The following is a 20,287-nucleotide window of genomic DNA, read 5'->3' as shown; positions in this document are numbered from 1 at the left end:
GATCAGTGCAGGGCTTGATCTCAGGAACCAGGAGATCATGACTTGAGCTGAAATCAAGAGTTGGAGGCTTAACGGACTGAGCCACCGAGGTTCCTTGAGATATATTTTTTAAAAATCACCCCATGTTTTTTAGTATAATTTTACTTCAATAAGATTGAAATTCTCTTTCTTCTTGATAAATCATTTTTATTTGTGCTTCCTTGAGGTGATATTGAAATAATTTTGATTAGGGTTTCATGTGTTCCCCCAAACACTTCAGTCATTCTTTTCCATTCTTTATTGCTGTATTCTTGAACATGCAACCCACTTTCCACTTCATGTATCAAAGAAAATTTGAATAGATGGTATAAATGACTTCAAGATTTTTAAAGTTTTTTTTTAAATGTTCATTTTATTTTTGAAAGAGAGACAGAGTGCAAGTGGGGAAGGGGCAGAGAGAGAGGGAGACACAGGATCCAAAGCAGGTTCAGGCTCTGAGCTGTCAGCACAGTGCCTGATGCGGGGCTTGAACTCAAACACCGCAAGATATGACCTGAGCCACGCTCAGGTTGGCGAAGTTGGTGCTCAACCAACTGAGCCATGCAAGCACCTTGAATACAAGCTTTTAAAATCATATAAACTACATCCATGGGCACAAAATAACATGTAAATGTTTCTTTGAAACCACTGTCAATTATATTTTCAACATCATAGTACATGTGAACATTCAGAAAACTAGTGAAAGGCAAACTCTCCCAATTTCCACAGAGAAAAAAGTGCAATATTGACTTATAGAAATCTTACACACACACACACACACACGTTCTATTTTAATTTTCTCTGGTTGCTTTAACAAATTGCCACAAACCAGATCACATTAAATAACAGAATTCTATTCTGTCACAGTTCTGGAGGCTAGAAATTTGAAGAAAAGGTGTTATTAAGGTTGATTCATTCTTGCAGACTCAGAGGAAGAATCACTTCTATACCTCTCTCCTGGCTTCTGGAGGTTGCTAGCAATCCTTGGTGCTCTTGGCTTTATAGACACATCACTCCGATCTCTGCCTGCATTGTCACATGGTGCTTTCCTTCGTCTGTCTCTGTGTTCCAATTTCTCTTTCCTTATAAGGCACTAGTCATTGGGTTAGCACCACTCCAATTTAGTATGGTTGCATTTAAATTTTTTTGTCAATGTTTATTTTTGAGAGACAGAGAGGGACAGGCGTGAGCAGGGGAGGGGCAGAGAGAGAGGGAGACACAGAATGTGAAGCAGGTGCCAGGCTCTGAGCTGTCAGCACAGAGCCCAATGCAGGACTTGAAGTCATGAATTGTGAGATCATGACCTGAGCCAAAATCAGATGTTTAACCGACTTAGCCACCCAGGCGCCCATCGTATGGTCTCACTTTAATTTGATTACATTCATAAAGGCCCTATGTCCAAGTAAGATCACAGGCACAAGTACCAAAAATTAGGGCATTAAGATCTTTTAGGGGGATACAATTCAATGCACAATACACTACAATATCAATTTCAGGCAAATTTATAGTATTATTTTTTAAATAATAGAATGTGAGCATTTAGCAAAAGGAGTGGTAAACAACATTAACAATTTTGTGTTCTCAAATATCAAACTTATGAAGTGGACACATTTTCCTTTCCTGCTTGTTACTATAGAGAGATCATGGGACCACATGATGAACATTGCTTTTAACATACATGTAGCACAAATGTTCATTTTAATTGCTTTGGGCAAGAAAGAAAAAAGTGGCTATATAACAGGACAGTCTAAGTGGATTTTTAGCTGGTTGAACAATTATCAAAAGTATTAATTACTGAATTTCTTTCATCCTGAAATTAGCCTCTAGTGGTAACTTAGCAAATTCTTTATTTATCCCAGCAGTTGTATCAGTGACATAAATGTAGACGTTAAAAAAGTAGACATAAAAAAGTCAATGTATATGACAAAATCTAAGAAAAAAGCTAACACAAAAGGTTAACAAAATACAGATTCAAATTAACCTTAATAGGCTACCTCTAATTTTAGTCATAAAGCTGTGGACCTAAATGGATTTAATGAAGAAAATGAAATTATATAGGCAAAATACAAGTTTCTCTTTCTAAAATAAAAAAGTCAGTTGCTCGTACAGACTTTATATCTATAGTTTTTTTTAAAAATTTTTTTTTTTTTTCAACGTTTTATTTATTTTTGGGACAGAGAGAGACAGAGCATGAACGGGGGAGGGGCAGAGAGAGAGGGAGACACAGAATCGGAAACAGGCTCCAGGCTCTGAGCCATCAGCCCAGAGCCCGACGCGGGGCTCGAACTCACGGACCGCGAGATCGTGACCTGGCTGAAGTCGGACGCTTAACCGACTGCGCCACCCAGGCGCCCCTATATCTATAGTTTTAAAGAGCTTGTTTGATGATACTGTCTACAAATGGCTAACCACATTGTGTTCTTAAATTGCCATTAAATGAGTTTCTGGGTGAGACCCCCCTAAATTAGCCCTAAATCAGCAGGTAAGATTCCAAAGAGACCAAAAAAACTTCCATTATGTGCACTCTGGAGAGAAACAATTTCATTACAAGGATTTCTGTTTTTACTGACTTTTCCTGGTTAATGTGCCAGAGAAGTCAGTTTGAAACACAACATTTGTAACAAGTCCATCCATAAGGAGAAATCTGACAATGAGAAACTTTACCCTGAAGCATATTGTTGCTGGCATCCTGTTCGTATCTAATGCTGCACACGAATAGAAATATTTCCGGATGTACAAGTACTCTCTTTACACTGATTAGTTGGAAGGAAAGTTCATTTTCACGGTCAATGTTATAATGTATGAACACTGTAGGAGCCATGGAGTACTCTGACTCCAAAATTTTTGAGAGTAGCTAGGAGGATGATCATTGAAATCTGGGCAATTCACCTAATATTATTTGCTGGCAAAAAAAAAAAAAATCAAGGAATACTTTAGTTGCTGGGAAAAGCCTTTCTCCACCATGCTCATATCCTTCCACCCCCAACTTCAGCCTACTCTCATTTTTTAAAAAATGTTTATTTGTTATTGAGAGACAGAGAGAGATAGAACATGAGCGGGGGAGGGGCAGAGAGAGAGGGAGACGCAGAATCCGAAGCAGCCCCAGGTCTGAGATGTCAGCATAGAGCCTGACTTGGGGCTAGAACCCACGAACCGTGAGATCATGACCTGAGTCGAAGTCCGACACTTAACTGACTGAGCCACTCAGGCACCCCAGCCTACTCTCATTTCTTACGATTTTTGTTTACTCTTTTGTTAAAATTCTTTGGGTTCCATTTCCCTTATATCTTATGCATAGACCTTACTGGACTAAAGAACAGAGGTCAGGAAATAAAAGATCATCTACCAAATACTAATAAGTAAAATTTCTGTCGTATACAATGAAAAGACAGACTCCAGGGTCACTAATGTTGGGGTTTAATCTCCACAAATATACTAGAAATGGTTACTATGCCCATAAAGCTAACATAATTGGGCCTCAATAATAGGGTCCTATTGATATTTCGTTGTGTTACACAGTATCAGACCAACTATTAAAAAGTAATTAATAATTCTAAGGAAGCTAATCTCAATGTAAGGAATCTGCAATCATGAAAAAATAGAAGTAGCAAAAAGAAAGAGCGTTCAGTCTTCAGAAGAAAATATTTAAGGAAAAGTGGATAGCAATTTACAAAAACTTAAAAGGCTATTGAATTAAAGGAAGAAATATCTTTTGGAACAAAAAGTAGAAGCAAACAAAAACAAAGAATGTCTTGTGGATATAGATTTTAATAAAAAGAACTTTATAATAGTTGGTTTCTCTAGGAATGAAATACTTGAAAATGTTATAAGTCTGTGAGAGTTAGAATTTCAGTAATGATAAGTTAGCTTGGGGGCACCTGGGTGGCTCAGTCAGTTGAATGTCTGACTTTGGCTCAGGCCATGATGTCGCAGTTCATGAGTTCAAGCCCCACATCGGGCTTGCTGCTGTCAGCACAGAGCCTCCTTAGGATCCTCTGTCCTCCTCTCTCTACCCCTCCCCCACTTGGCTCACTCTCTTTCTCTCTCTCTCTCTCTCTCTCTCTCAAAAAAAAAAAAAAAAGATAAGTTAGCTTGTACTGGAAATAACTATCCCATGAATAATAATGAACCTGAAACAATTACTTGAAGACATTGGAGAGCTGTCAAAAGCTGTCTAAAACTGTAGAGGATTTGACCAGTAAAGAAGAGAATTATAATAACTGAGTGAGATCCATGTTTATTCAGCCATTTCCCTGTGGACAGTCCCCAGTCCTCAGGTGCAGGGCAGCTACAACTCAAGTAGAATGCTTCAGTTTTATTGACTTGTGATGTAAGTGAAGAGATTTCAGGCTGCGCATTGAGGGTAATATCAGAAAGTAAGGTGATACAGAGGGAAGAACATTAACATTTGCCTATAAAAAACCCTATAATTCTTGACTGACCATTGAACTATACATGTGCTGGGGAGTCCCCAGTGATGACAGCAGAAAGTAACAGCTGAAAGGACTGGACAGAGGTTTCTTTTGCTGTTCCGTGCCAGGAAATAGAGTTTGGAATATGAGGACTGCCAAGGATAGTGGGGCTTGGTAAAACCTTCAGGCATTTGATAGACTGGCCTTAACACAGTATAAACCAAAGGTCCAGGAGTTAAAGATGATCTGCCTTCAGCTACATGTCTGAGAACAATTAATCCTTTTCAGAGAAAGAAGACAAAAATCAGAAATTCTACAATAATTATCCACAATATCCTATACACAATAAAAAATTAATATACATCCTAAGAAACAGAAAATTGTGGCTATGTCAAAAAAAAAAGCTACCTATGCAAATAGATCCCAAGGTGAAACAAATATTGGAACAGAGTAGTAAACAGGTATTATAAATATGTTCAATAATTTAAAGAAAATGATGGTCAAAATGAATGAACAGGTGTGCAATCTCAGCAGGTACATAGAAGCTGTGAAAAAGAACCAAATAGGAATACAAGAACTGAAAAATGTAATATCTGTAATGAGCTTAACAACAGATTGAAATAAGGCCAGTAAATTATGAAAAGCAAACCATAGAAATTATTCAATTTAGAGAGAAAAAAATTGGGGGGTGCCTGAGTAGCTCAGTCGGTTAAGCGTTGGATTCTTGATTTAGGCTCAGATCGTGATCTCATGGTTCGTGAGATAGAGCCCTGCATTGGGCTCCGTGCTGACAGCCCAGAGCCTGCTTGGGATTCTCCCTCTCCTCTCTCTCTGCCCCTCTTCCCATGCTCTCTCTGAGTCTCTCAAAAAAAAAATAAACATTTAAAAGGAGAGAGAAAAAAAAAATTGGAAAAAAGTAAATAAAGTCTTGGTGACCAATGAAGTAACAGTAAGTAGTCTAAATATACATTTAATTGAATTCACAGTAGGAAAGGAAAGAACAAGAATCAGTTTGGGAAGTAATTTAAAGGAATTATGGTTGAAAGTTTAACTACTATCAACCTACCTATCTATGACACTCAGAGGAAACTAAGTAGGATAAATACAAAGAAAACCACACATCATAAACTAACTGCAGAAAACCAAACCTGACACATTTCATCTCAAAAACCAGTAATACGAATCCCATCAGATAAAATGGAGGTTAAAACTGTAAATCGTAGGGGAAGAAAAAAAAATCTGTTCACCCAAAATTCTATATCCAGTGAAGATACCATTAAAATGTATATAAAATAAAAATATTTTTAACGTTTATTTATTTTTGGGACAGAGAGAGACAGAGCATGAACGGGGGAGGGGCAGAGAGAGAGGGAGACACAGAATCGGAAACAGGCTCCAGGCTCTGAGCCATCAGCCCAGAGCCTGACGTGGGGCTGGAACTCACGGACCGTGAGATCGTGACCTGAACTGAAGTCGGATGCTTAACCAACTGAGCCACCCAGGCGCCCCAAAATAAAAATATTTTTAGATTAAAAAAGCTGAGCGAATTTGTCTGGAGTTGTCCTATACTACAAGAAATACCAAAAGAAATTCTCCAGCCCAAAGGGAAATGAGGTTAAGTCTCTATCTACAAGAAAAAATCAAAAGCAAAAATTATACATATGTGAGTAAATATAAAAGTTACCTTTTTCTTTTCTCAATCTCTGTAAAAGGCAACTGACTACTTTATCAAAACATAACATTTTATTCTGAGGTCTATAATCTGTGTGCAGGTTCACCATGAGAGCAATGGCACATAGTGTTGAGGAACCAAAAAGCCCGGTTGCAAATTTCTTAATTTTATATGAAGATGTACAATATTAACTCTAAGATGGTGGTGATTTAAGAACAACCGGTACAAACAAAATAATACAAAGAGGTGTAGCAAAGGAGCAGAGCAACTATAATAGGATTAGTACAAAAGAATAATGAATTTGCCATCCCTCGAAGTATTCAAGTAGAGATATCATCAGATTAGGAATTTCAGAAAGACAAGGGTTTGAATCATTTTTATTCCCCTCAAAACTTCTGATTTGGGCACAAGACACACTTTCCATTGTTTCTCCCTCCCTCCACCTCAAATCAGTGTGTTTCACAAGACATGTCTTGCTTTTGAATTGTTTGTCATCTTTCATGTGGCCATTGTGGATATTTGCATTCATAAGCTCAATTTCTTGACCACTCTTGTGAATTTAGAACAAAGCTAATAAATAGTGTTATATTTTGCTGTAGTTTTGGCACTAGTTTCTTTTATGCTTTCCATGTGGCTTTTTTTCTGTATTTATGTAATGCCTTGTGCAATGATTACTGAGAAATACAATATGAACTTTTAAAATCTATTCTTACATGCATAGTAACAAAATAGCATACATACAAAAGAAAATGGAAAATTCCAGAACTCCCCTCCCATATGCCTTCCCCTTTCCAAACTTCTCCCATAGTGGAGCACTGCCAAGTACTTCTCAGTGCTTAATGTAATTTACTTCTGCCCAGTTCTGAATTTTTTTATAACGTTAGGGGCCTTTAGACTCCCCTAGCTCCAGTCAGTGACTTGTTCTCCCCAGGGACCACCACAAACCTGAACCCTAGGAGTTTAAAAAAAAAAAAAAAAAGCATTGTGCCTAACAATGGTAATTAACAAATGGCATTTTTCTCCAAAGGTCAGAAAACTAGGTAACCCTGCTCCCCTCCCCTCATTCCCGGACTCCCTCCCTCCAACATCAAGTTGGCCTCCTCCAAACCTGTGGAAAAGAAAACAAAATGCCTGGGACGGCACTGTGTTTCCAGCTAGCATTGCATTGCCAAGGCCAATTCTCCAAGCCAAGGGTCTGGGGGTGGGAGCAGATGCAAATTAACAGGCTCTTGCGAAAGAGCCTTTCCATGCTCTGTAATCTCGGTCAGCAAAACTCTTCCTCACAGGCTGTGGAACCTGCGTCTCTGATTAGATGCAACCGTCGACTTGCCCTTACCTTTCTCTTCCCCTCACTCTAGAGCTGCGACAACCTTTCTCCCCGGGTCCCCCTCCCGCTCCTTTCTCATTCGGAAGCCCACGCCTCCCGGGACCACCGACCCGAGGCGCCGGAGCGCGGAGCACGGGGGGCGGGGGGCAGGGTCGGAGGCCCGCGCGGCCGCGCGCCCCGTGGGAGGGTCCGGGCGAGCCGGGGCCACGCCCCCGAGCCCCGCACCGCCCCCTCCCCTCCAGGCTTTAGTTTGTTTTTAATTTGGAAAGCCCTCCTCTTCCTGCCCCCTTCCTCCGCTCCTCCTCTTTCCTCGGCTCCGCTAGGAAAGTTAGACCCCGGCCCGGCGTCGCGGGTGCCGAGCGGACGGCGGGCCCGGCGGTGAGTGGGCCTGCAGGGCGGGCGAAGAGCGGGGTCCGGGCGGTGGGCGCCGAGCTGCGTGGCGGGGGGAGGCGGGGGCCTGCGGGGGTCCTGGGCTGGCCCTCGGCGGCCCGCTGCGCGGCGCGCTGCTCCCGCAGGTGGCGCGGGATTGCGAAGCGCTTCTGCCGTCGCGGGAGGAGGCGGGACAAGCAGAGACCTCTTTCCAACCCTGAGTTGTGCAAATAAAATGCACAACGTCTGCCGCATTGGTCCCGGGGTGAAAGCTTTCGAGTGGGAAGACCGTTGTGCCGCAGCAATAACGCGCTCTGGGAGAGCTGGCTGCGCTTCCCGGCCCTCCCTGGCCCCTTTCTAGCTGCTGCTGCGGGAAGAAGGTGCGTTGCCCGGGTCGCTCTCGCCACCCGCGGGTCTCTGTACCTCAGGCCGGGTCCTGCCTGATCAGGCTCCCGTTGCCGCTCTCGCAGGCATTCCCTTGGCGCAGCACTCACGGAGGCTAGGCTGGTTTGCAGGTGAAGGGTTTTGTAGTAACTTCGCACGTTTGGAGGGCAGAGTGGCGGGGGTTGCAAAAGAGGACCCTTCTCTCATTCTAAAAATGCGGGCTCGCTGGGGAGATGTAATTTATTTCGGGATGTACTTGCGTTGTTTCTGTAAAGTGAAACGTTTATGTTTTAAGACAGATTTTTCTTTCATTTATTTTCTGGTCTTTTTATCTTCTCTTAGAATCAACAACTTGAGTTTTCAATTTTATATTGCATATTTAAAAATGTAGCTGCCATGGGGCGCCTGGGTGGCTCAGGTCGTGATCTGGTAAGTTGCTGAGTGAGTTCCAACCCTGCGTTGGGCTCTGTGCTGACAGCTCGGAGCCTGGAGCCTGCTTAGGATTCTGTGTCTTCCTCTCTCTGTTCCTCCCCAGCTCGTTCTCTGTCTCTCTCTTTCTCTCTCAAAAATAAACATTTAAAAAAGGTATAATTTCTCTAAGAGAATATATAAATTAGATTCCTGATTTTTTTTTTTTTTGGTTTCTAAATCAACTGTTCAGTTCATGTGGAAAAACAGTATGTATACCTTACTGTATGATAAAAGGGATAATCAAAGCTATAGTGCAATGGAATAGGGACTAGACCAGAAAAATCGCTGAAACTACAGAGACAGATTTAAGCGTAAGGGAGTGCTGCCATTTTATAAAACATACATTTCAAATCTGGTAGTGGGGAAGAAATGACATGTAATTAAATGATCATGCTTAAGTAATCAGGTATTGGGGAAAACTCATAATAAAACTGGAACATTCTCTCATTCTTTGCACACACATGTAATCTAGATGACTCACTAATTTGAATCTGAATGTGTGAAACCTGAAAGTAAAAGAAGAAAACCTGAATGAATATTTGTAAGCATAGCATTTGGGAAAAACATTTTTTGAGGTTGATACACAAACCTACAGCCTGTTTAGGAACATGATTCTTTTTACGAACATTTGCACGCAGAAAACATACAAATTGGGGTGCTGTTAACAGAAAAAGAACTAATTATGCTAATATGCCTAGAACTCTCATTAATGACTTTTAAAATCAACAACCCAATTTGACTATACAGAGTCCTTCAAAGCAAGAGAAATGCAAATGAGAAGCTATATGAAGACTCAGCCAGGCTAATTATCAGAAAAAAATGCAATTATGGGGCACCTGGGTGGCTCGGTCCGATAAGCGTCTGACTTCAGCTCAGGTCATGATCTCACAGTTCGTGAGTTCGAGCCCCGCATTGGTCTCTGTGCTGACAGCTTGGAGCCTGTTTCGGATTCTGTGTCTCCCTCTCTCTCTGCCCCTCCCCTGTTCATGCTCTGTCTCTCTCTGTCTCAAAAATAAATAAACGTTAAAAAAAAATTTTTTTTAAAAAAAAAAAAGAAAAAATGCAATTAAAGTAAGACAGTTTTTGCACATTTTACTGATTTTGAAAGTCTGATAATACTCAGTATTGTTGATAATGTGCTGAGAGAAATACACTCTAACAAACTCTTAGTGGAAATATATTGATAAAACTTTTTAATGGTGATAGCTATTAAATTTTTCTTTTTTTTATTAAAATTGTTTTTAATGTTTGTTTATTTTTGATAGAGACAGACAGAGCATGAGTGTGGGGAGGGGGGTCAGAGAGAAAGGGAGACACAGAATCTAAAGCAGGCTCTGGGCTCCGAGCTGTCAGCCCAGAGCCTGACGTGGAGCTTGAACTCACAGATTGTGAGATCCTTACCTGAGCCGACGTTGGACACTTTACCGACTGAGCCAACCGGGTGCCCCTATTAAATTTTTCAAATATTCATTCACTTCTTGGAATTTATCATGCTGTTCAATGTACAAATAAATGTGTCAAAGATGTTCAGAGTAGTGTTTCTAATAACAGAAAACCTGGAAACAATTTCATAACTGTTGATTGGGATTTGGTTACATAATTTATGGTATATCCAAAGGTGGGATAATGTGTAAACTAGAAATATGTCCAAAGTATATTTTACTTTGGAACACAAAAAACAATTGGAAACACAGCATGTATGTGTGTGTATATATTTGTGTGTGTGTGTATACACACATATATAGTATACATATACAGTAGCATTTTTCTAAGTAATTTATATTTTGCATATTCATGTTTTCTTTTTCTTTTTTTTTTTTTTTTTTTTTTTGAGAGAGATAGAGAGACCCTGCAGGTGCGTGTGCCCCTGCTTGTGTGGGGTGGGGTGGGGAGAGAAGAAGAGGGAAGAGAGAGGAGCAGAGGGAGAGGGAGAGAGAGAGTTTTTAAGCAGGCTCCATACCCAGGCTAGATCTCAGGACCATGATTTCAAGACCTGAGCCAAAATCAAGAGGCGGCCACTTAACCGATTGAGCCACCCAGGTGCCCCCTCTTAGTTCTATAATGTATACATGTCTAAAGAAAAATGATATTGTAGTAGGAAAAATCACAAAATAATAAAGATCCTGAAAGTGTAATTAGTAGTTTATATAGAATCATTCCTTTCTGGATATATTGGTTGTCATTCAGTGTAGAAAAAACATATTTTCCTTCACAGAGTTTTCTATATTGTTCTCTTCATTTACTTCATTTTTGAATGCCCCTTTTCAGCTTCTTCCTTTGAAAGTGCCTTCCTTTATCTCCATCCTTAATGTTGAGTGCTATGATGTTTTCTAGAGGCATATAACTAAAAACTTTTGCCCGAGGGATTTCACAGCCTGTTAACTTTTTTATAAACAAAAATGCAGAAATGTTCCTGTTCTATCTATGTCAGCATTGTATTAAAATTAAAATTATCCTTTATAGTACTTCAGGATGAGAGAGATGATTGAAAAGAAAAATAAAATTGGAGTATAAAAAGTAAAAACGTATGGCAAAAATACAGAAAAAACAAATGACAAATTTGGGAAGAAAATTCATAAAGTTCTAATACTATTCATATAAATAGCAAAAAGATCTTTAAAAAATAGCAAACAGAAAAATGGACAAATGACCATTGGACAGTTCACAGAAATGGAGATGAAAATTACTTTTAAACATAAAAACTTCTCAACTTCCTCATAAGATTTGTAAAATAAAATGTTTTTACCTTTCAGATTGGCAATAACAAAAATATTGTTAAAACATCATACTAGGGGGGTGCCTGGGTGGCTCAGTTTGTTAAGCGACCGACTTTGGCTCAGGTCATGATCTCACAGTTCATGCATTTGAGCCCCGCGTCGGGCTCTGTGCTGACAGCTCAGAGCCTGGAGCCTGTTTCGGATTCTGTGTCTCCCTCTCTCTCTGCCCCTCCCTTGTTCACACTCTGTCTCAAGAATAAATAAACATTAAAAAAAAATATCCTAGTAGGAATCTAACACATTTTTGTCTCGCATATGAATGGATTCAAATTCTTTGGAGTACTGTTTGACAATGCATGTCAAAATAAAATGCACAAAATTTGAGCCAGCAGCTGTGCTTCCAAGAATTTAATACACAGGTATACAAAGAAGTATATATTAGCATGTTTTTAATCACATATATTTGGAAACAATTTAAATTTTCATCATTAATAGGCCAATTAAAATGGTTACCAGAATGGAAGCATATGGGGGTGGGGCCTGAAACAGATAATGGGGATTAAGGAGTCTACTTATGATGAGCGCTGGGTGCTGTTTGGAAGTGTTGAATCAGTGTATTGTATATCTGAAACTAACATAACACTGTATGTTAACTAACTGGAATTTATTTTATTTATTTATTTATTTATTTATTTATTTATTTTTTAATGTTTATTTATTTTGTAAAGAGAGACAGAGTGTGAGTGTGGGAGGAGCAGAGAGAGAGGGAGACACAGAATCCGAAGCAGGCTCCAGGTTCCAAGCCATCAGCACAGAGCCCGATGCGGGGCTCGAACTCACGAACTGCGAGATCATGACCTGAGCTGAAGTCGGATGCTTACCGACTGAGCCACCCAGGAGCCCCATGGAATTTAAACAAAAACTTGAAAAAAATGGGCCAATTAAGTAAACTGTTGTTGGGCGCCTGGGTAGCTCAGTCGGTTAAGCATCTGACTTCAGCTCAGATCATGATGTCATCGTTCATGACTTGGAGCCCTGCATTGGGCTCTGTGCTGACAGCTCAGAGCCTGGAGTCTCCTTCAGATTCTGGGTCTCTCTCTCTCTCTCTCTCTCTCTCTCAAAAATAAATAAACTGTTGTCTAGCTATTGAAAAGAATAAGGTTATATGAACTGTAGTCAACATGAAGACACTTTAACAAATGAAGAAACAAAATACAGAAAGGCATATAGAAGGCTCATTTGTATTAAAAGGCATATTATTAGTTTGTGTATACTTAGATAATCTATTGGAAGACAAACTCGTTGCCTTTTGAAACGGAAAATGGGGATCTAGGTAGGAGGGATTTTTACTTTTTTGTGGTATAAATACATGTACCCCTTGGTGCTTGATTAATTCCAATTCCAGTGTTTGCAGATAATACCTATTTTCAAATATGTTTTTATAAATGTAAGGTTTCTTATCGAAATGATTTCATTGTAGGTCACATGCTATCCTGTTTTGTTAGTTTTTAATACTGGAAGACTAGCCAGAAAATGAGGCAATAAGGCATTCTCTGGTAATCTTTCAGGTATTGTAACTGGCATGGTAATGTTTTCTTAAATGCGTTGTATAAATAGTATGCTAATATTACTCTTCTGATATTTTTTGTACTCTAAGTAAAAAAACATTTTACCCTTGAAAGCCAAAATGGAGAGGCCTAATATTCTTTTAAATGATTTAAACTAATTTAATATGTTTAATTAAAGATATTTACGAACTGTGGCTATCACTTTGCTTCCATTTAATCTCATTCTTTTATTTTAAAATAAAGCCAAATAACCAGCCTCCAAGATTCTTATCTGCTAAAAAGAAGGAAATATCCCACCATAAACCCTTTGTTTAGGAGGAACCATGTGGCTGAAATAAGAAATATGTTTATAGAAGTTGTCAAAACATAATATAAATAGATTAGATTTTGCTACCATTTGTATTTGTTCCCAGTGGAAATTAATCACATTTTCTCCGTAGGGCTGATTTAATTAAATAAATAGATGTTCTACAAATAGTCTTAATGAGGGATTCTGTGCACCTTTGGGACATTTCTACTGGGGACAAATACAAAAATTTCTACTGCACATTTTATTCCCAAATAACAGACCTCGGTTTATCTTGTTAGTGCAAGCCTCTGTAATTGCTTTGTGAGTAGGATAGTTTTCTTAATTCTAGCTGTGTGACAACAGCTTATTAAGTTGCCAAGGTGTGGAACAGGAAATAACTGAAATCTTCATAATCATTGGACTTTAATCCATTCATATTGAACCCACTCATCTGTCCAGTTCCCTAGTAACCAAGAAACCCATAAAGCGAATCAACATAATTATACATACTTACAAGAGCCAAAATTTTGGCTGAAAGTCTACAAAGAGAATTGTAACTTGGAAGGGTGAGTAAAACATTTCATCTTTGGTGAACCTGAGATCTCCATAGTTATAGATACACTACAAGAGAGTATTTTCTATTTCAGTTCTATTTCTTTTTATTTTCTTTTCAATTTGGATTATAAAAGCTATTAGATTATATTCCTTCTATGAGAGTGAAATGTATCACTTAAAAATTTTACACCAAGGGACGCCTGGGTCTGTCAGTTAAGCATCTGACTTTGGCTCAGGTCATGGGCTCGTGGTTCATGAGTTTGAGCCCCACACTGGGCTTCACATTGACACTGCAGAGCCTGCTGGGATCCTCCCTCCCTCCCTCTCTTTCTGCCCCCCCCCCTTCACAAAATAAATAAACCTAAAAAATTTTTATAGTGTATTTTGGATTTCTTTTGAACTTTAGAAGAAATTTACTTGGGTGTACAAATGAGGTTTGAGGAAAAATTTAGATAGGTATTACATTAGTAAATTGAAGATTTAATTGAGTATTAAGATAATGATTCCCTTTGAAGATGAATTTTTATTGACGAAAGAGATGTCGTAGATCTGTAACTTTGGGTGGGTGGGTATGTGGTGAGGGGTATATCAAAATCACTTGGGAAATGGTTTCAAACCTCATACACTGGAAGAAGTCCCCTAGATTGGTGGTTCTCAAAGTATGATCCTGAATCAGCAGCATCAGCATCACCTGGTCTGATATGCTCTATGGCATATTTGGAATAGTTTCGGATTTCTTTTATACACCCACTCCCTCTTCCTTGAGAATTATTGTACTTGATTGCTGAGGTACAGAATTTTTGTGTGGGGAGGAACTTTGGAAATCAATTTGTTCAAACTTTCATACTTGTCTGTGTGTGTTCTGTGTGTGACTGAAGTTCTCTTTATGAAATTTTTGCATTTTTTTCATTTCATCGTGATGAAAACTGCCTAATTTTAACAGTCACAAGAACAAACTGGACCATATTAGTTAATAATGTGTTTAGCCAATTTGACTTTCTTAAATAACCTTAACAGTATTGGTTTAAGAAGGCAGATAAATGTCTACATTTACTTTGGAAATGTTAACATCTGGGGAGTTAATATTTTGAAAATGCTTGTAGGAAAGTTGCATATTCTATTAAATCTTTTAAAAATTTCTGTCAAGTGGTTTGAATAACATGTTAATACAAGTTTTTTAAAACCTACTTGATTTAATGTTGTAATCGAAGAATATTTACTTTAAAAATATCCTTAGTAGCTAGATCCAGCTAAATAATCTACACAAAACACCTCTATTACATTTGGTTGGAGAAAGTGTTAATTTTTATTTCAATTTTATTTCCTCAGTTGTATTTGTATTATAATTTTGGAGGCTTATATACTTATAAAAGTTTTCAAAAGTTTTCCCAAAGTAAAAAAGAATAAAGGACCCACAAATTTGATTATGTCCCAGATTTTTGGTATCACTTTCTTCATTGTTTATAATATGTACATACACATGTTTCTGTATTTGAATAATTAAATATTCACAGTAGAAAAGTATTTCATTGTTTTAATTTTTTTTTTCTTTCCTTTCCCAAATGGTAAGTGTTAGGTCCTTATCCAAGGAAGGATAGTTAGGTATATTTAAACAGGTGATAACTTTATTGAGGCATGATGAGGTGGATTTTGCTGGGTTCATGGTGCTATTTGCTTTGTGATATATGTGAAAAGTCCTTAACCTAAACTAGGTATGCAGTGTTTTTGCAGAATATTTTATTGTGAGAATTGACCCCACACAGTTGGACTCTAACATATAATCATTGCAATAGCTAAATCTCAGAAAGCGATTGACCTTGATAAACTTGCCATGGTGCAATCACATTTTTAAGGGGAGAAGGAAATTGTCTATTAATGTTTTAAAGTGGTTCTCCAAATTTAAATGGACAGCATAAATCAATTAGTTTACAAGTAGAGAATAAAAAATAGTAGTATACTGGAGCTATACTAGGAAGTTACATTAACTGTAGTTGGAATCCACACGAGGTCAGTCTTGGGGGAACTTGCTATATGAATAACTTTAAGCTTATAAAATCCTTAAAAAATATACATACTTCTCAAGAGTTCACATTCATGAACCATTGTTTTCATTCAGTTCAAAATATTATTTCCCTTGAGACATCCTTTTTGACTCTGGATTATTTAGAAGTGAGTTGTTTTTATTTCTACGTGGTTAGAGATTTTCCTGTTACTCTTCAGTGATTTCCAGCTACATTACAGTATGATCAGAAAACACATTTTGCTTGATTTTAATCCTTGGTAATTAAGAAAAAAATTCTTTGTGATTTTTAAAGGTTTGTTTTGTGACCCAGAGAGAATGGTCTGTGTGGGTGAAGGTCCCATGTGTTGAAAAGAGTGGGCATTCTGATGTTGAGTGGAGTTCCCTACAAATGTCAGTGTAGGTTGAGGATGACTCTCTACTAAAGAGTATCATTATTGACTTTCTCCCCACTTGGTGCTGTAGATTACCTGAGCAGGAAGTGTTCAAGTCTGCCAACTACAGTTGGGACTTTGTTTCTCCTTTCAGTGCTGTCAGTTTTAGCTTCATGGATTTTGAAGTCCTCTTTTTAGGCGCAGTCACATTTAGGATTGCTGTGTGTTGTTGGTATATTGACTTCCACTTGTGAGTGATGGTCCTCTATCTCTGATAATTTTTTTTTTGCTATGAAATCTAGTGGAATATTAATATCCAGCTTTCTTTTAATAACTTTATTGAGATATAATTCACGTCATAAAATTCACGCATCTGAAATTTATTGATTTTTATTGTATTCTCAGATTTTTGCAGCCATGAATTTATCCATTTATCAGTTGGTAGACATTTGAGATTTTTCTGTTCTTTGGCTATTTTTAATAATACTGCTATGATGTTGTTTTTGTGAAAGTGTTTTTTTTTTTGTTTTGTTTTTTTGTTTTTTTTTTTTAGTATGTACCTAGGAATAAAATTGCTGGGTCATATGTTTACTGTATTAACTGTATTCATCTCTGTGTTTAATTTTTCAAGGAACTGCCGGACTTTTTTCTAGAGTGGCTGCACCATTTTACATTTCCACCAGCAGTGAATAAGGGTTTCCAGTATCTTCATATAATTGCTAACACTTGTTTATCGTCTCTTTTTGATTATAGCTATCTTAGTAGATGTGAAAAGTAATTGTAATTTTGATCTGCATGCCTCTGATGACTAATGATGTTGAAAATCTTTTTACATCCTTATTAGCATTCATATATCTTCCTTGGAGAAGTGTCCAAATCCTTTTGGCTGTTTTTCAGTTAGGGTATTTGTCTTTATTATTGAGTTATGAGAGTTCTTTCTGTATTCTGGATAAAAGTCCCTCACCACATATATGATATATAAATATTTTATCTCATTGTGTGAATTATTTTTTTATTTTCTTGATGGTATTCTTTGAACTACAAACTTTTACAATTTTGATAAAGTCCAATTTCTTTCTTTCTCTTTTGTGGTCGCTTATTCTGTTGGTGTCATATCTATGAAACCATTGCCTAACCCAAGGTGATGACAATTTACTCCCATTTTTGTCTTTTAAAAAAAATTTTTTTTTTAACATTTATTTATTTTTGAGAGACACAAAGAGACAGAGCATGAGTGGGGGAGAAGCAGAGAGAGAAGGAGACACAGAATTTGAAGCAGGCTCAAGGCTCCCAGCAGTCAGCATAGAGCCCGATGCAGGACTTGAACTGTGAGATCATGACCTGAGCCAAAGTTGGATGCTTAACCGATTGAGCCACCCAGGTGCCCCCTAAAATTTCTTAGTTTTACCTTTTACATTTACGTTTATGGTCCATTTTGAATTATTTTGTATCAGATGTCGTAAGGGTCTATATTCATTCTTTTGTATATAGATGTAAGGTTTTTACAACACTATTTGTTGAACAGACTATTCCTTCCTCATTGTATGGTCTTGCCACGCAGTTTTGTTTGTTTGGTCTTTGCCTGTCATTGGCCAGTACCACACTACTTGAATTACCGTGGTCTTGTAGTAAGGGTTAAAATCGGGAAGTATGAGGTCTCCATCTTAGTTCTTCGTTTTCAAGATTATTTTGGCTGTTACGGTTTTCTTTTGTTTCCATGTGAACTTTATGTATAGCTTGTCAGTTCCTAAAAAAAGGCAACTTGAATTTTGAATGAGGTTATGTTAAATCTATAGATCAATTTGGGGAGTATTGCCACCTTAACTGTATCATGTTGACTGATCCATGAGCTTGGGATATCTGCATTTTTATTTAAATCTTATTTGATTTATTTCAACATTATTTTTTAGTTTTCAATGCACAAGTCTTGCACTTTTTTTGTCAGATTTATTCTATGTATTTTATTCGTTTTGATGCTATTGTAAATGGAATTGGTTTCTTTATATTGTTCATCGCCAGTGTATAGAACATTGGACTTTTGTGTATTGATTTTATGTTCTGCCACATTGTTGAACTTATTTATTAGTTCTAATAGTTTTTAGCGGATTTCCTAGGAGCATCTTAATGCAAGACTTGTCACATTTCTTCATTCCCAGTCTGGATGGATACCTTCCATTATTATATTTTTTCTAGCCTAATTGCCCTGTATACAAGTTGTAGTACAATCGAATAAAAGTGGTGAAAGTGGATGTTCTAGTCTTGTTCTTTGGTCTTGGGAAAGCATTCAGTCTTTCTCCGTTGAGCGTAATGTTAGCAGTGGGGCACTGTATAGATGCTTTTTATCAGATTAAAGAAGTTTCATATCATTTCTAGGTTGTTGACTGGACTTTTTAAAAAATCAGATAAGGTTTTGAATTCTGTCAGATACATTTCTTCATATATTGAGCTGACTGTGGTGCTTTTGACTTTTGTTATTAAATCATTCCTCGATTTTTGTGTGTTAGACCAGTATCTTTTTTTAATATAATTTATTGTCAAATCGGCTTCCATACAACACCCAGTGCTCGTCCCAACAAATGCCCTCCTCAATTCCCATCACCCACTTTCCTCTCTTCCCCACCCCTCATCAACTTTTAGTTTGTTCTCTGTATCCAAGAGTCTCTTGTGGCTTGCCTCCCTCCCTCTCTGTAACTTTTTTCCCCCCTTCCCTTCCTCCATGGTCTTCTGTTAAGTTTCTCAGGATCCACCTATGGGTGAAAACATATGGTATCTGTCTTTCTCTGCCTGACTTATTTCACTTATCATAATACCTTCCAGCTCCATCCACATTGCTGCAAATGGCCAGATTTCATTCTTTCTCATTGCCAAGTAGTATTCTATTGTATATATAAACCACATCTTCTTTATCCATTTGTTGGTTGATAGACATTTAGGCTCTTTACATAATTTGGCTCTTGTTGAAAGTGCTGCTATAAACACTGGGGTACATGCACCCCTATGCATCAGCACTCCTGTATTCCTTAGGTAAATTCCTAGCAGTGCTATTGCTGGGTCATAGGATAGTTCTATTTTTAATTTTTTTGAAAAACCTGCACACTGTTTTCCAGAGCGGCTGCACCAGTTTGCATTCCCACCAACAGGGCAAGAGGGCTCCCGCTTTTCTACATCCTCACCAGCATCTATATTTTCCTGATATGGTCATTTTAGCCACTCTGACCGGTGTGAGGTGGTATCTCAGTGTGGCTTTGATTTGTATTTCCCTGATGATGAGTGACGTTGAGCATGGTTTCATGTGTCTTTTTACCATCTGGATTAGACCAGTATCTTATCACTGGTATAAATCCGACTTGGTCATGGTGTATAAACCTTTTTATGTGTTGCTGGATTCAGTTTCTCAGTGTTGAGGATTTTTGTGTCTATATTCATAAGGGGTATTAGTGTAGCTTTCTTTTCTGTGATGTCTTTTGTTTTTATATCATGGTCACAGTGTGTTCACTTTTATTTTTTAGAAGAGTTTATGAAGGATTAGTATTTATTATTAAGCATTTGGTAGAATTCACCAAAGAAGTCATCTGTGCCTGGGCTCTCTGTGGGAAGTTTTTTGATTACTAATTCAATTTTTTGTTATGATTCTATTCAGATTTTCTTCTTCAGTTAGTTTTGGTAGAGTATATCTTTCTAGTAATTTGGCCATTTTATCTAGTGTATCTAATTTGTTGATATATAGTAGCTCATATTCATAATTTTTTTTGTTTTTCATTGTAAGGTCAATAGCAGTATGCCTCCTTTTGTTAATGCTTTTAGTAATTTGAGTCTTCTCTCTTTATTCATTAGTTCAGCTAAAAGTTTGTCACTTTTGTTGATCTTCTCAAAGCAAAAACTTTTGGTTTTGTTAATTTTTTTTGTTTTGTATTTTATTTCTTTCTACTTTAATCTTTACTGTTTCTTTCCTTCTGCTTGCTTTGGTTTTAATCTGCTCTTAAGGTGGAAGCTTGGGTTATTGATTTGAGAGCCATCTTTTTAAAAACATGTGCATTGACTAGTATAAATTTGCTTCTAAGCATGGTGCTAGCTGCATTTCATGTTTTTTGGCATTTTGTCTTTTTATTTT

At 37.8% G+C, this 20,287-nt stretch overlaps 1 protein-coding gene across 4 annotated transcripts in view; it reads left to right on the top strand.

Annotated features, from left to right (window-relative positions):
• PLSCR4 (phospholipid scramblase 4) overlaps positions 1-20,287 on the top strand; it is a 102,800-nt gene that overhangs the window by 42,709 nt on the left and 39,804 nt on the right. For 2 of the 4 annotated variants that reach the window (XM_047875775.1, XM_047875776.1), the window contains exon 1: positions 7,399-7,807. The exons of 1 other annotated variant lie outside the window; for it this stretch is intronic. The gene's annotated coding sequence lies outside the window, so the exon portion shown is untranslated. Of the gene's footprint in view, positions 1-7,398; positions 7,808-8,562; positions 8,612-20,287 lie in introns of those variants that run through there. One more of the 4 variants, XM_047875777.1, reaches the window with a different exon arrangement.

This window comes from Prionailurus viverrinus, chromosome C2 (assembly GCF_022837055.1).
Source record: "Prionailurus viverrinus isolate Anna chromosome C2, UM_Priviv_1.0, whole genome shotgun sequence".
In the NCBI taxonomy this organism is placed as follows: Eukaryota; Metazoa; Chordata; class Mammalia; order Carnivora; family Felidae; genus Prionailurus; species Prionailurus viverrinus.
Note: the sequence above shows the minus strand (reverse complement) of the source record. Positions and strands in the feature narration are given on the sequence as shown.